The sequence below is a fragment of the Odontesthes bonariensis genome, chromosome 16 (genome assembly GCF_027942865.1).
Source record: "Odontesthes bonariensis isolate fOdoBon6 chromosome 16, fOdoBon6.hap1, whole genome shotgun sequence".
In the NCBI taxonomy this organism is placed as follows: domain Eukaryota; kingdom Metazoa; phylum Chordata; class Actinopteri; order Atheriniformes; family Atherinopsidae; genus Odontesthes; species Odontesthes bonariensis.
In genome coordinates, this window is record NC_134521.1 from 6149 (window position 1) to 24345 (window position 18197).

Sequence of the window (18197 nt, forward strand, 5' to 3'; positions counted from 1 at the left end):
ATCTTGGTGGAGAGCCTACACAGGTGGAGCTCATTGCCTCATCAGGGTGCTGGGAATAAAGGAGCTGCAGAGCCTTCACTCAGTAACTCCACCGGCAGTCTCTCTGGCCGGCTGTTGTACTTTACCTGTTACAAGTTATTGACTATAATCACTGTTTATGCTACTGAATCACAACTTTTTGGACAAAATAGCTTACAACCTTTCCACCAAATGCGGTCCCATGCATTTCCTATGGAAAATACATTTTATCATGAGCATTTTGTTAAAAAACCATGTCTCCAAAATAGGTACCAATCGACTCCAAATGGCCTGAAACGTGCTCCTAACAACATTCCCAAGGGTCGCTTTTGGCTGTGGGACTTATTGAAAAAAAATTAAAGCCACACTACGCTCATTTCAATGGGGAAACGGTTTATGTTGAATAACTCCCGAACGGAAGGTCCTAGAGATTTGGAAAGTTGATCCGTCCCACATAATTCAGCCATGGGCTTTCCAATGGTACCCCCCACGAGTCTCTACGACATTCACTTCCGGAGTTATGGGCCAATCAGTGACAAGAATGTTAAAACGTCTATATCTCCGGAACGGAAGGTCCAAAACCTTATTCATTGGTACTGTGAGATTCAGCGGGCCCACAAATGGGGGGGTAGCCGAAGTTTCGATGCTGTGAATCACTGTTAAGGGTACTGAATCACCACGTCAAAGGTGGCGCTCAGCGACTACATTTTGCGTCATAACTCCCGAACGAAAGCTCGTAGAGACTCGGAAGTGACTTCCGTCAGACATAATTTGACCCTTCTGAACACGCCTGACTTGTCCCCAGGTCTCTACGACCTTCCGTTCAGGAGATATAGGCGTTTTAACGTGATTGGCTAATAACTCCGGACCGGAAGTTCCCACCCCTTATTCATTGGTACTGCTAGATAGAGCGTCCCCGAAAATGGGGGGGTAGCCAAAGTTTCGGAGCTATGAATCACTGTTAAGGGTTCCGAATTAGACCCTCTGAAGTGGCACTCTTGCCTTATCCTAACCCTAACCCCTAACCCTAACCCTAACCCTAACCCTAACCCTAACCCTAACCCTAACCCTTACCCTTACCCTAACCCTAACCCTAACCCTAACCCTAACCCTAACCCCTTACCCTAACCCTAACCCTAACCCTTACCCTAACCCTTACCCTAACCCTAACCCTAACCCTAACCCCTTACCCTAACCCTAACCCTAACCCTAACCCTACCAAACCGTGAGTATCGTTGGATGCCTCGGGGGGAACTATCGAGACAGAATTCTCATACCTTACCCTTACCCTAACCCAATGCCTAACCCTAACCGGACATAGGGGAGTGCTTGTGTACGTAATACTTACCTGGAACTAGGGTTTTTCACTGTGGGACTTGGTAAAAAATTTGGGAAATTTACCAAGTATTTTGTCAAAAATCATGCGTCCAAAATAGGTACCAATTGACTCCAAATGGCCTGAAACGTGCTCCTAACAACTTTCCCCAGGGTCCTTTTTGGCTGTGGGACTTAGGAACTTTTCGAGAAAATCGAGTTCCACTCATTTCAATGGCGAAACGGTTTTTGCCGATTATCTCGGGAACGAAAGGTCGTAGAGACTCGGAGATGACTTCCGTCAGACATAATTCGACCCTTGTGAACACGCCTGACTTGTCCCCATGTCTCTACGACCTTCCCTTCCGGAGATATAAGGAAAACAAAGTTGTTTCCGGGCGTAGCTCCACCCCCTTGACTCCGCCCCCAATGGTTATTGTTTCAGTGGATAGCCCTTGTCCTGCTGAATCCGAGGATGTGTGTATCTTGTCTATGCCACCTTCCTATCAGGACTTATTGCCTCTTAAGCTTATGCCGGGGTTCGGCATCCGGGGTTTTAGCCCCTTATCCTAACCCTCTAACCCTAACCCTAACCCTAACCCTAACCCTAACCCTACCCCTAACCCTAACCCCTAACCCTAACCCTAACCCTAACCCTAACCCTAACCCTTACCCCCTTACCCTAACCCTAACCCTAACCCTAACCCTAACCCTAGATTACTTACACCTAACCCTAACACCCTTACCCCTAACCCCTAACCCTAACCCTAACCCTAATGGCAGGGGGGTGACATTCGGGGTTTTGTCCCCTTACCCAACAATGGGGACGGACATAGGGGAGTGCTTGTGTACGTTATACTTACCTGGAACCGGAAAAAAAGACCTGGAAAGGAGAAAACAAAGTTAAATTAAATTTGACATGCCTTGGTGGTCCTGTGGACTCTGGGAATTGGGTCTAGTCAGCTGGTCTACTACTGCCGTACCAAACAGCAGTAGACCAGCTGGATACACCCAATCCCCAGAGTCCACAGGACCACCAGGTCACGACCAAAGAGTCCAAATGGTTGCACAATCATATGTGTGGGTTTCCCACACAAAGTGTCCGAAATACAGCATTGTCAGCCTTTCTTTCACACGCCATGCCCACTTACTGTACGAAAGTGCCGTCGGACCTTATATGGTTGGACAGATAAGGCCCTCAGCTATCCGTAGACGTTGGTTTCATGTCTCTAGCACATTCCTATCAAAAGATATGAACTTAACATCCTAACAACATTACACAGGCACGATTTTGGCAAAAAACAATTCCACCAAGTGCATTCCCATTTTTCAATTCAATTCATTTTTATTTTTATAGTGCCAAATACAACAAATGTCATCTCTAGGCACTTAGTAAGTCCAATTCAAGCCAATTGGAATTCAATTCATTAATAATAATCATAGTTCATAAAATAATCCAATTCGTTCATATAGAACCAATTCAAAAACAATTTCCTAGCTAAGAAAACCAACAGATTGCACTGAAAACTATTCCCATGCATGTCAGAGTCCTGTGTGTGTGTGTAAATGTGAGTGCGAGTGATGCATCTCTTCCAGTGAGGATCTTGGTGGAGAGCCTACACAGGTGGAGCTCATTGCCTCATCAGGGTGCTGGGAATAAAGGAGCTGCAGAGCCTTCACTCAGTAACTCCACCGGCAGTCTCTCTGGCCGGCTGTTGTACTTTACCTGTTACAAGTTATTGACTATAATCACTGTTTATGCTACTGAATCACAACTTTTTGGACAAAATAGCTTACAACCTTTCCACCAAATGCGGTCCCATGCATTTCCTATGGAAAATACATTTTATCATGAGCATTTTGTTAAAAAACCATGTCTCCAAAATAGGTACCAATCGACTCCAAATGGCCTGAAACGTGCTCCTAACAACATTCCCAAGGGTCGCTTTTGGCTGTGGGACTTATTGAAAAAAAATTAAAGCCACACTACGCTCATTTCAATGGGGAAACGGTTTATGTTGAATAACTCCCGAACGGAAGGTCCTAGAGATTTGGAAAGTTGATCCGTCCCACATAATTCAGCCATGGGCTTTCCAATGGTACCCCCCACGAGTCTCTACGACATTCACTTCCGGAGTTATGGGCCAATCAGTGACAAGAATGTTAAAACGTCTATATCTCCGGAACGGAAGGTCCAAAACCTTATTCATTGGTACTGTGAGATTCAGCGGGCCCACAAATGGGGGGGTAGCCGAAGTTTCGATGCTGTGAATCACTGTTAAGGGTACTGAATCACCACGTCAAAGGTGGCGCTCAGCGACTACATTTTGCGTCATAACTCCCGAACGAAAGCTCGTAGAGACTCGGAAGTGACTTCCGTCAGACATAATTTGACCCTTCTGAACACGCCTGACTTGTCCCCAGGTCTCTACGACCTTCCGTTCAGGAGATATAGGCGTTTTAACGTGATTGGCTAATAACTCCGGACCGGAAGTTCCCACCCCTTATTCATTGGTACTGCTAGATAGAGCGTCCCCGAAAATGGGGGGGTAGCCAAAGTTTCGGAGCTATGAATCACTGTTAAGGGTTCCGAATTAGACCCTCTGAAGTGGCACTCTTGCCTTATCCTAACCCTAACCCCTAACCCTAACCCTAACCCTAACCCTAACCCTAACCCTAACCCTAACCCTAACCCTTACCCTAACCCTAACCCTAACCCTAACCCTAACCCTAACCCCTTACCCTAACCCTAACCCTAACCCTTACCCTAACCCTTACCCTAACCCTAACCCTAACCCTAACCCCTTACCCTAACCCTAACCCTAACCCTAACCCTACCAAACCGTGAGTATCGTTGGATGCCTCGGGGGGAACTATCGAGACAGAATTCTCATACCTTACCCTTACCCTAACCCAATGCCTAACCCTAACCGGACATAGGGGAGTGCTTGTGTACGTAATACTTACCTGGAACTAGGGTTTTTCACTGTGGGACTTGGTAAAAAATTTGGGAAATTTACCAAGTATTTTGTCAAAAATCATGCGTCCAAAATAGGTACCAATTGACTCCAAATGGCCTGAAACGTGCTCCTAACAACTTTCCCCAGGGTCCTTTTTGGCTGTGGGACTTAGGAACTTTTCGAGAAAATCGAGTTCCACTCATTTCAATGGCGAAACGGTTTTTGCCGATTATCTCGGGAACGAAAGGTCGTAGAGACTCGGAGATGACTTCCGTCAGACATAATTCGACCCTTGTGAACACGCCTGACTTGTCCCCATGTCTCTACGACCTTCCCTTCCGGAGATATAAGGAAAACAAAGTTGTTTCCGGGCGTAGCTCCACCCCCTTGACTCCGCCCCCAATGGTTATTGTTTCAGTGGATAGCCCTTGTCCTGCTGAATCCGAGGATGTGTGTATCTTGTCTATGCCACCTTCCTATCAGGACTTATTGCCTCTTAAGCTTATGCCGGGGTTCGGCATCCGGGGTTTTAGCCCCTTATCCTAACCCTCTAACCCTAACCCTAACCCTAACCCTAACCCTAACCCTAACCCTAACCCCTAACCCTAACCCCTAACCCTAACCCTAACCCTAACCCTAACCCTAACCCTTACCCCCTTACCCTAACCCTAACCCTAACCCTAACCCTAACCCTAGATTACTTACACCTAACCCTAACACCCTTACCCCTAACCCCTAACCCTAACCCTAACCCTAATGGCAGGGGGGTGACATTCGGGGTTTTGTCCCCTTACCCAACAATGGGGACGGACATAGGGGAGTGCTTGTGTACGTTATACTTACCTGGAACCGGAAAAAAAGACCTGGAAAGGAGAAAACAAAGTTAAATTAAATTTGACATGCCTTGGTGGTCCTGTGGACTCTGGGAATTGGGTCTAGTCAGCTGGTCTACTACTGCCGTACCAAACAGCAGTAGACCAGCTGGATACACCCAATCCCCAGAGTCCACAGGACCACCAGGTCACGACCAAAGAGTCCAAATGGTTGCACAATCATATGTGTGGGTTTCCCACACAAAGTGTCCGAAATACAGCATTGTCAGCCTTTCTTTCACACGCCATGCCCACTTACTGTACGAAAGTGCCGTCGGACCTTATATGGTTGGACAGATAAGGCCCTCAGCTATCCGTAGACGTTGGTTTCATGTCTCTAGCACATTCCTATCAAAAGATATGAACTTAACATCCTAACAACATTACACAGGCACGATTTTGGCAAAAAACAATTCCACCAAGTGCATTCCCATTTTTCAATTCAATTCATTTTTATTTTTATAGTGCCAAATACAACAAATGTCATCTCTAGGCACTTAGTAAGTCCAATTCAAGCCAATTGGAATTCAATTCATTAATAATAATCATAGTTCATAAAATAATCCAATTCGTTCATATAGAACCAATTCAAAAACAATTTCCTAGCTAAGAAAACCAACAGATTGCACTGAAAACTATTCCCATGCATGTCAGAGTCCTGTGTGTGTGTGTAAATGTGAGTGCGAGTGATGCATCTCTTCCAGTGAGGATCTTGGTGGAGAGCCTACACAGGTGGAGCTCATTGCCTCATCAGGGTGCTGGGAATAAAGGAGCTGCAGAGCCTTCACTCAGTAACTCCACCGGCAGTCTCTCTGGCCGGCTGTTGTACTTTACCTGTTACAAGTTATTGACTATAATCACTGTTTATGCTACTGAATCACAACTTTTTGGACAAAATAGCTTACAACCTTTCCACCAAATGCGGTCCCATGCATTTCCTATGGAAAATACATTTTATCATGAGCATTTTGTTAAAAAACCATGTCTCCAAAATAGGTACCAATCGACTCCAAATGGCCTGAAACGTGCTCCTAACAACATTCCCAAGGGTCGCTTTTGGCTGTGGGACTTATTGAAAAAAAATTAAAGCCACACTACGCTCATTTCAATGGGGAAACGGTTTATGTTGAATAACTCCCGAACGGAAGGTCCTAGAGATTTGGAAAGTTGATCCGTCCCACATAATTCAGCCATGGGCTTTCCAATGGTACCCCCCACGAGTCTCTACGACATTCACTTCCGGAGTTATGGGCCAATCAGTGACAAGAATGTTAAAACGTCTATATCTCCGGAACGGAAGGTCCAAAACCTTATTCATTGGTACTGTGAGATTCAGCGGGCCCACAAATGGGGGGGTAGCCGAAGTTTCGATGCTGTGAATCACTGTTAAGGGTACTGAATCACCACGTCAAAGGTGGCGCTCAGCGACTACATTTTGCGTCATAACTCCCGAACGAAAGCTCGTAGAGACTCGGAAGTGACTTCCGTCAGACATAATTTGACCCTTCTGAACACGCCTGACTTGTCCCCAGGTCTCTACGACCTTCCGTTCAGGAGATATAGGCGTTTTAACGTGATTGGCTAATAACTCCGGACCGGAAGTTCCCACCCCTTATTCATTGGTACTGCTAGATAGAGCGTCCCCGAAAATGGGGGGGTAGCCAAAGTTTCGGAGCTATGAATCACTGTTAAGGGTTCCGAATTAGACCCTCTGAAGTGGCACTCTTGCCTTATCCTAACCCTAACCCCTAACCCTAACCCTAACCCTAACCCTAACCCTAACCCTAACCCTAACCCTTACCCTTACCCTAACCCTAACCCTAACCCTAACCCTAACCCTAACCCCTTACCCTAACCCTAACCCTAACCCTTACCCTAACCCTTACCCTAACCCTAACCCTAACCCTAACCCCTTACCCTAACCCTAACCCTAACCCTAACCCTACCAAACCGTGAGTATCGTTGGATGCCTCGGGGGGAACTATCGAGACAGAATTCTCATACCTTACCCTTACCCTAACCCAATGCCTAACCCTAACCGGACATAGGGGAGTGCTTGTGTACGTAATACTTACCTGGAACTAGGGTTTTTCACTGTGGGACTTGGTAAAAAATTTGGGAAATTTACCAAGTATTTTGTCAAAAATCATGCGTCCAAAATAGGTACCAATTGACTCCAAATGGCCTGAAACGTGCTCCTAACAACTTTCCCCAGGGTCCTTTTTGGCTGTGGGACTTAGGAACTTTTCGAGAAAATCGAGTTCCACTCATTTCAATGGCGAAACGGTTTTTGCCGATTATCTCGGGAACGAAAGGTCGTAGAGACTCGGAGATGACTTCCGTCAGACATAATTCGACCCTTGTGAACACGCCTGACTTGTCCCCATGTCTCTACGACCTTCCCTTCCGGAGATATAAGGAAAACAAAGTTGTTTCCGGGCGTAGCTCCACCCCCTTGACTCCGCCCCCAATGGTTATTGTTTCAGTGGATAGCCCTTGTCCTGCTGAATCCGAGGATGTGTGTATCTTGTCTATGCCACCTTCCTATCAGGACTTATTGCCTCTTAAGCTTATGCCGGGGTTCGGCATCCGGGGTTTTAGCCCCTTATCCTAACCCTCTAACCCTAACCCTAACCCTAACCCTAACCCTAACCCTACCCCTAACCCTAACCCCTAACCCTAACCCTAACCCTAACCCTAACCCTAACCCTTACCCCCTTACCCTAACCCTAACCCTAACCCTAACCCTAACCCTAGATTACTTACACCTAACCCTAACACCCTTACCCCTAACCCCTAACCCTAACCCTAACCCTAATGGCAGGGGGGTGACATTCGGGGTTTTGTCCCCTTACCCAACAATGGGGACGGACATAGGGGAGTGCTTGTGTACGTTATACTTACCTGGAACCGGAAAAAAAGACCTGGAAAGGAGAAAACAAAGTTAAATTAAATTTGACATGCCTTGGTGGTCCTGTGGACTCTGGGAATTGGGTCTAGTCAGCTGGTCTACTACTGCCGTACCAAACAGCAGTAGACCAGCTGGATACACCCAATCCCCAGAGTCCACAGGACCACCAGGTCACGACCAAAGAGTCCAAATGGTTGCACAATCATATGTGTGGGTTTCCCACACAAAGTGTCCGAAATACAGCATTGTCAGCCTTTCTTTCACACGCCATGCCCACTTACTGTACGAAAGTGCCGTCGGACCTTATATGGTTGGACAGATAAGGCCCTCAGCTATCCGTAGACGTTGGTTTCATGTCTCTAGCACATTCCTATCAAAAGATATGAACTTAACATCCTAACAACATTACACAGGCACGATTTTGGCAAAAAACAATTCCACCAAGTGCATTCCCATTTTTCAATTCAATTCATTTTTATTTTTATAGTGCCAAATACAACAAATGTCATCTCTAGGCACTTAGTAAGTCCAATTCAAGCCAATTGGAATTCAATTCATTAATAATAATCATAGTTCATAAAATAATCCAATTCGTTCATATAGAACCAATTCAAAAACAATTTCCTAGCTAAGAAAACCAACAGATTGCACTGAAAACTATTCCCATGCATGTCAGAGTCCTGTGTGTGTGTGTAAATGTGAGTGCGAGTGATGCATCTCTTCCAGTGAGGATCTTGGTGGAGAGCCTACACAGGTGGAGCTCATTGCCTCATCAGGGTGCTGGGAATAAAGGAGCTGCAGAGCCTTCACTCAGTAACTCCACCGGCAGTCTCTCTGGCCGGCTGTTGTACTTTACCTGTTACAAGTTATTGACTATAATCACTGTTTATGCTACTGAATCACAACTTTTTGGACAAAATAGCTTACAACCTTTCCACCAAATGCGGTCCCATGCATTTCCTATGGAAAATACATTTTATCATGAGCATTTTGTTAAAAAACCATGTCTCCAAAATAGGTACCAATCGACTCCAAATGGCCTGAAACGTGCTCCTAACAACATTCCCAAGGGTCGCTTTTGGCTGTGGGACTTATTGAAAAAAAATTAAAGCCACACTACGCTCATTTCAATGGGGAAACGGTTTATGTTGAATAACTCCCGAACGGAAGGTCCTAGAGATTTGGAAAGTTGATCCGTCCCACATAATTCAGCCATGGGCTTTCCAATGGTACCCCCCACGAGTCTCTACGACATTCACTTCCGGAGTTATGGGCCAATCAGTGACAAGAATGTTAAAACGTCTATATCTCCGGAACGGAAGGTCCAAAACCTTATTCATTGGTACTGTGAGATTCAGCGGGCCCACAAATGGGGGGGTAGCCGAAGTTTCGATGCTGTGAATCACTGTTAAGGGTACTGAATCACCACGTCAAAGGTGGCGCTCAGCGACTACATTTTGCGTCATAACTCCCGAACGAAAGCTCGTAGAGACTCGGAAGTGACTTCCGTCAGACATAATTTGACCCTTCTGAACACGCCTGACTTGTCCCCAGGTCTCTACGACCTTCCGTTCAGGAGATATAGGCGTTTTAACGTGATTGGCTAATAACTCCGGACCGGAAGTTCCCACCCCTTATTCATTGGTACTGCTAGATAGAGCGTCCCCGAAAATGGGGGGGTAGCCAAAGTTTCGGAGCTATGAATCACTGTTAAGGGTTCCGAATTAGACCCTCTGAAGTGGCACTCTTGCCTTATCCTAACCCTAACCCTAACCCTAACCCTAACCCCTTACCCTAACCCTAACCCTAACCCCTTACCCTAACCCTAACCCTAACCCTAACCCCTTACCCTAACCCTTACCCTAACCCTAACCCTAACCCCTTACCCTAACCCTAACCCTAACCCTAACCCTACCAAACCGTGAGTATCGTTGGATGCCTCGGGGGGAACTATCGAGACAGAATTCTCATACCTTACCCTTACCCTAACCCAATGCCTAACCCTAACCGGACATAGGGGAGTGCTTGTGTACGTAATACTTACCTGGAACTAGGGTTTTTCACTGTGGGACTTGGTAAAAAATTTGGGAAATTTACCAAGTATTTTGTCAAAAATCATGCGTCCAAAATAGGTACCAATTGACTCCAAATGGCCTGAAACGTGCTCCTAACAACTTTCCCCAGGGTCCTTTTTGGCTGTGGGACTTAGGAACTTTTCGAGAAAATCGAGTTCCACTCATTTCAATGGCGAAACGGTTTTTGCCGATTATCTCGGGAACGAAAGGTCGTAGAGACTCGGAGATGACTTCCGTCAGACATAATTCGACCCTTGTGAACACGCCTGACTTGTCCCCATGTCTCTACGACCTTCCCTTCCGGAGATATAAGGAAAACAAAGTTGTTTCCGGGCGTAGCTCCACCCCCTTGACTCCGCCCCCAATGGTTATTGTTTCAGTGGATAGCCCTTGTCCTGCTGAATCCGAGGATGTGTGTATCTTGTCTATGCCACCTTCCTATCAGGACTTATTGCCTCTTAAGCTTATGCCGGGGTTCGGCATCCGGGGTTTTAGCCCCTTATCCTAACCCTAACCCTAACCCTAACCCTAACCCTCTAACCCTAACCCTAACCCTAACCCTAGTTATTTCGAGTGAGCAAATCCATTTTCTGGTTTTCATCCTATATCCTAACCCCTAACCCTAACCCTAACCCTAACCTTAGTGCTTGTGTACGTAATACTTACCTGGAACCAGGGTTTTTGACTATGGGACTTGGTAAAAATTTTGGAAAATTTACCAAGTATTTTGTCAAAAATCATGTCTCGAAAATAGGTACCAATAGACTCCAAATGGCCTGAAACGTGCTCCTAACAACTTTCCCCAGGGTCCTTTTTGGCTGTGGGACTTGGTAGAAAATCGCCTCCCATTCATGAAATGCTCAATTTCCGAAGGTCCCTGGACATGGGCAAGTGAGGTGTCTACAGACTCGGGGGGACCTGCTGAGCACGGGGAACCAACTCCCAGCTCGATACGACCTTCCCAGCCTGACCTGCACTTGGGCCAAAAATGAATGGGAGTCTACGGCAGCCATAGGAAGGGAGGGGCCTAGGACCACCAAACTTGGAGGACACCTGGGGGTTCCCCTGGGGACTATACACACCAAGTTTGGTCTCATGAGCACTTGTACTTTTTGAGTTATTTCGAGTGAGCAAATTTTTCATAGAATGGGAGTCAATGACAGCTACGTCATAGGAATAAGCCACACCCACCAAACTCGGTGGGCATGTAGGTCCCCTCCCACAGTCTCTCTGTGCCAAGTTTGGTCTCCCTACCACTTATACTTTTTGAGTTATTTCGAGTGAGCAAATCCATTTTCTGGTTTTCATCCTATATCCTAACCCTAACCCTAAACCCTAACCCCCTTACCCTAAACAGGGTCTGTATCCCATCCCTAACCCCAACCCTGACCCCAACCTCTCTCCTCCCCCCTACCTTAACCCAGACCCAACTTCCTCCCAGATTCCTACCATGGCTGGGGGTGCGATGTGTCCCCACAGCACACCATCACAAATCACCACTGAACAACTCCTCCCCTTAGTCTACACATTCTCTCACAAGATCACCAATCTCCACCAAATAATAAAATCTCATTTTAAAAGAATACAACATCATTACTCACCCATTAAGAACCACAGGGTCATATCTGCCTTCAGAAAGAACCCCAACCTCCAAAACGTCTTGGTTAAATCAAAATTCAACACTAATCTCCAACCCGTCGTAACCCCAGAGAACCGGCATTTCAAAAACAGAAAATTCATCACCAACCCCTACAGCAAATTGTCATCCCCCCCCAGGTTCATTTTCTCTCAAACATAGTAACATAGTCTACATTATCACCTGTACAACCTGCAATAAACACTACATCGGTGAAACGCAAAATAAACTCATCACCCGCCTTCAACAACACCTCAGAAACATCCGATTAAATATACTCACCACTCCATTAGTCACTCATTTCCAAATCCACACCCCAGACTCGATCATCATCTCCGGCCTCGAAGCGAACATCACCTGGACCCTGGGGCAGAGGAGAAGAGCTGAAAGAATCTGGATCCATAGATCAGGCACCACAGTCCCAACAGGTCTCAACGACACTCCATTACTCCTCCACCTCACACAGTTTCCCAAGGTCGCAGCAGGAATCGAACCTGGTTCCCCCGCATGACAGGCGGTTGCCCTCTCCACTTAGCCACAGATTCCAACAATAACTTACCTTCATCATTCTTCCTTCCCCGATTTTTTATGGACCAGGGACACTCTTCTGGCAGGCCAGTGCAATTAAAATCGTAACCGATAACCCTAACCCTTGTATTTGGCGCTATATAAATAAAAATGAATTGAATTGAAAAGTGGAAAGGGTGTCTGCTTCCCGGACATTTACTGGCAGCTTGTTCCACAAGAGAAGGGCCTGATAACTGAAGGCTCCGCCTCCCAAACTGGCAGCTGGTTCCACAGAGAGGGGCCTGATAAATGAAGGCTCCGCCTCCCAATCTGGCAGCTGGTTCCACAGAGAGGGGCCTGATAACTGAAGGCTCTGCCTCCCAAACTGGCAGCTGGTTCCACAAGAGAAGGGCCTGATAACTGAAGGCTCTGCCTCCCAAACTGGCAGCTGGTTCCACAGAGAGGGGCCTGATAACTGAAGGCTCGGCCTCCCAAACTGGCAGCTGGTTCCACAGAGAGGGGCCGGATAACTGAAGGCTCCGCCTCCCAAACTGGCAGCTGATTCCACAGAGAGGGGCCGGATAACTGAAGGCTCCGCCTCCCAAACTGGCAGCTGATTCCACAGAGAGGGGCCTGATAACTGAAGGCTCGGCCTCCCAAACTGGCAGCTGGTTCCTCAGAGAGGAGCCTGATAACTGAAGGCTTTTCAGAGAATATGTGGGACAGCCCAATAATAAAGAATTACAGTAGTCCAATGTTGAAGTAACAAATGCATGGAGCAGTTTTTCTGCATCACTCTGAGACAAGATGTTCCTGATTTTAACAATATTACGAAGATGAAAAAAGGCAGTCCTAGAAACCTGTTTTATATGCGAGTCAAATGATAAGTTCTGGTCAAAAATAACTCCAAGGTTCTTCACTGTAGAAATAGAAGCCAAGGAAATAACATCTAGAGCATGGGTCTCCAACGCGTCACTACCAGTAGCTCGCCGTCCCTTTCCAAGTAGCTCGCCAAAGGGCCAATGAATCATACATTAATTTGAAAACTTGATTGGTCTCTCGGCAAATCTACTTAAATTAGTGTCCAATCAAAATTCACAGTGTCCCGCCCCTTCCAACACTCCCAATACTTATTTGCCAGTCAGTAGTGATGTGAGAAGGTAGCCTAGAAATCTAGACGCCCCTAGCGACCGCAAATTGAATTTGCTCCCGGGCTGGTGTAGTCAGTTGTGGTCGTTTTGCGAGGCACAAAATCGAAACTTAATCGGGCCAATCAAATCGTGAGGAGCGGGGTCGGAAGCCGGGTGACCTAGTGACGACAGAGGTGCTACGTTTCAGTGTGTAGTTCCAGAGAGAGGTGAACAATGGCTGCGCCCAGCGAACTGTCTTTCGATTTGGCTTTGATAGCGACTCTAGAAGATTTAAATATACATTTTTCTTTGCTAGACGAACAGATAACTGCACTTAAGTTTTTCTTGAAAAAAAAGGACGTTTTCCGAGTTTTGCTCACCGGGTACGGTAAAAGTTTAATTTACCAGCTTGCTCCGTTGGTGGCACGACGCTCTGATTGGTTGTTGCGCCATCCTATTGCGTGGCATTGAGACAACCGTTTATCCCGCCCACACTGCTATCCAGCGTCAATAAAAGCTGTACAGGTCTGGCTGGCTAGGCCAGTGAGAAGGAGTTAAGGGTTAGGGCACAAGCAGATTAAAATGTACCATTTTCACCAAGAGTGGGAGACAGAATCTTTTTTTACCAACGTTAACGACAGGTGTGTGAGTCTGATCTGCGGTGCCAGCGTGTCGGTGGCACTTCCCCTCTATCTCAAAGATGCTGGACAGTCACACAGGTGCAGCCAGCGTTTTAAATGTGTCCAAGTCTTGTGACCTCTTATCAAGGCTTGGACAGGAGTTTGCTGACAGATTCAGTGACTTTGAGAAACTTGAGCCCTGTGTGACATTTATGGCCAACCCTTTCATGAATGTGGACATAAGTGAGATTTCAGGACAGATGGCTGAACTTTTCTGTGTCGATCCTGTGGAAATGGAGGTTATAAACCTTCAAAACAATGTGCAGTTAAAGTCGCAGCAGCATTCACAGCATTTCTGGAGCTTGGTAGAGCCAGATAATTATGAAAATCTTCACCAAACCAGCTCTGAAAATGTCTGCTTTGTTTGGGTCTACATACCTCTGTGAGTCAGCTTTTTCTGACATGAATGTCCTGAAATCAAAGCTCAGAACGAGACTGACCGATGAACATTTAAATGACTCCATAAGAGTGAACTTAAGTGGATACACTCCAGCATACACCTCTCTTGTTGACTCCTTGCAGTGTCAGTCATCTCACTAGCTAAAAAGGCTGAACTTCAATTTTTGTTCTTTATTTTTGATGTTTTAATACAGAATGTGAGATGTGGACAGTAACATATTGTAAATGTTCAGGAAAAGAAGGCTTATTGAGTTTGTTTGTTCAAAATGAGCGATGATAATAAATGTTACAAAACACGAGTAGCTCTCGGCCATTTTTATTTTGTTAAAGTAGCTCTCAGAGGGAAAAAGGTTGGAGACCCCTGATCTAGAGTAACTACATAGCTAGACAATTTCTCCCTGAAGCGCTCAGGTCCAAAGATAACGACTTCAGTTTTGTCTGAATTTAGAAGCAGACAGTTCTGAGTCATCCAGGTCTTTGTCTGTAAGACATGCTTGTAGTCTGACCAACCTATTGGGTTCATCTGGTTGTATAGATAAGTACAACTGGGTATCATCAGCATAGCTATGGAACTTTATGCAATGCTGTCTAATAATGTTACCTAATGGAAGCATGTATAAAGTAAAAAGAATTGGTCCAAGCACAGAATCCTGAGGAACACCATGACTTGTGAGGAAGATTCTTCATTTACAAGAACAAACTGAAATCTATCAGATAAATATGACTTAAACCAGCCTAATGCAGTTCCTTTAATCCCAATAACATGTTCAAGTTTCTGTAATAAGATACTGTGCTCGACCGTATCAAATGCAGCACTGAGATCCAACAGGACAAGCACAGACACAAGTCCGCTATCAGAGGCTAAGAGGAGATCATTGGTAACTTTCAGCAGTGCAGTTTCTGTGCTATGATGCACTCTGAATCCTGACTGAAACTCTTCAAACAGATTATTTCTGTGTAAATGATCACAAAGCTGAGCTGCAACTATTTTTTCAAGAACTTTAGACATAAAAGGAAGATTGGATATAGGTCTATAATGAGCCAACACTTCTGAATCAAGAGTAGGTTTTTTAAGTAAAGGTTTAATTACAGCAACCTTAAAAGGCTGAGGTACATATCCTGTCAACAAAGACAGATTGATCAAATCCAATATGGAAGTGTCAATTAATGGGAAAACCTCCTTGAACAGTCTGGTTGGGATTGGGTCTAAAACACAAGTTGATGGTTTATAAGAGACTATTGCTGTTGTTAGCTCAGAGAGATCAACTGGACTGAAGCCGTCTAAATACAAATCAGGTTCTAAAGATGCTTCTAAAGCTGCTGTACTTGATGATACATCACTGATAATAGTGGGAAGGACTACATCAATCTTCTCTCTGATAGAAACAATTTTATTAATAAAGAAGCTAATGAAATCATCACTGCTGAGAGTTAAAGGAATAAATGGCTCAGCAGAGCTCGGACTCTTTGTCAGACTGGCTACAGTGCTGAAGAGAAACCTGGGATTATTCTTATTCTCTTCTATCAATGATGAATAATAAGCAGTTCTAGCTTTACGAAGGGCTTTCTTATACGTGATTAAACTATCTTTCCAGACTAATTGAGACTCTTCTAAATTAAAGGAACGCCACTGTCTCTCCAGCTTTCTTGCAGTCTGCTTTAAAGCAGCTATACCAAGGAGCCAGCCTCTTCTGACTGATTACCTTCCTTTTCAGAGGGGCAACATTGCCCAGTGCTGTACGCATTGAAACTATAGTGCTGTCAACAAGAGAGTCAAGTGCTGCTGGAGTAAAGTTTAGGTAGTCGTCCTCTGTCATATCTGCACATGGCAGTGAAGAAAAGGATGATGGAATTAATTCTTTAAATCTGGTTACAGCATCCTCTGATAGACACCTTCTATATGTAAATTTCTTCTCAGAAACTGTATAGTCAAGTAATGTAAACTCAAAGGTTATCAGAAAATGGTCAGATAAGACAGGGTTATGAGGGAACACTGTTAACTGTTCACTCTCAATGCCATAAGTCAGCACAAGATCAAGGGTGTGATTAAGGCAGTGAGTCGGTCTGTGAACACTCTGAGAAAATCCAATAGAGTCTAATATAGAATTAAAGTTCATATTCAGGCTGTCATTTTCAACATCTACATGAATATTAAAGTCACCCACTACAATGACTTTATCTGTACTCAGCACTAACTGGGATAAAAACTCTGAGAATTCAGACAGAAACTCAGAATAAGGGCCAGGTGGACGATACACAACAACAAACACAAGAGGTTTCTGGGATTTCCACTTTGCGTGGGAAAAACTGAGAATCAGAGATTCAAAAGAGCTCAAACTAATCTTGGGTCTGGGACTGATGAGTAACCCTGATCTGAAGATAGCTGCCACTCCTCCTCCTCTGCCTGTGGTTCCAGGAACGTGAACATTTAAACAGTCAGAGGGAGTTGCTTCATTAATGCTAACATGATCCTCCTGTTTCAGCCAGGTTTCTGTAAGACAAAATATATCAATATGATGATCACAGAAAAACTCATTCACTAACAGAGACTTCGAAAGGAGAGATCTGATATTCAGCAAACCACATTTAATAGTTTGATGTTTTTGTTCAGTTAAAGTTTTTGTTTTAATAATTTCTTTTTGCACAAGAGGATTTGCTCCTTTTGTGTTAATTGATTGGGGGGGTAGCAGCAGGTGGGAAGCTGCAGAGAAGTGTGTAAGACTACAACTCTGCATCCTGGTCTGAGCCCTGGGTTGTCATGTTTTAGGGTGGCAAATAAATTCATCCATATTTCTAGAAATGAGAGCAGCTCCTTCCAAAGTGGGATGGATGCCGTGTCTCCTCATCAGACCAGGTTTTCTCCAGAAAGATTGCCAATTATCTCTGTAGCCCACGTTGTTTGCTGGACACCATCTAGACAACCAGCGATTGTAGGACGACATGCGGCTAAACATGTCATCACTGGTCAGATTTGGCAGGGGTCCAGAGAAAACTACGCAGTCCCACACTGTTTTGGCAAAATTACACACCGATGCAACATTAATTTTAGTGACCTCCGATTGGCGTAACCAGGTGTCATTAACGCCAACGTGAATAACTATTTTACCATATTTACGTTTATCCTTAGCCAGCAGTTTTAAATAGGACAGTGTTGTGCGTGAACGCGTTCATTGAACACGCTCATTTTTTCGTGAACGTTGAACTGAACGCAACACATTTTTTAATAAAGAACTTGAAAGTGAATGAGTTCACATTATGTGTCATGAACGGCAGACATCACTGTAAATGAACGTTGGAATTTGTTTTCCATTGAAAACTGAGTGACATCTGTTTTCTCTTTTGAAACGCAACGAGAGAAAGTTCCTCCCTCCTGTATTCTCGCTGGTGCCTCTTAAATCATGTATCACCAGACAGAAATGGTTTTGACATTGTGTGCGCAATGCATTGCGGGCAACGTAGTGTCCGGCTGAGAATAGTTGAATAACATACTGGCTTCCGCATGACGTTAACCGTGATGAATTGCAGCAGAGCGGGGTAGGCATAGCAACGCCGCGTAGCAGGCAACAGAGAGAGAGAGAGAGAATTTAAAAAAATGGCTAGTGGAGGTGATGGCACGGAGACAGACACCGATTCTCCTTATGAACATTTAAAACAATTTTACACTCTTGCAAACCAAGACCCCGACGGCATTTCAT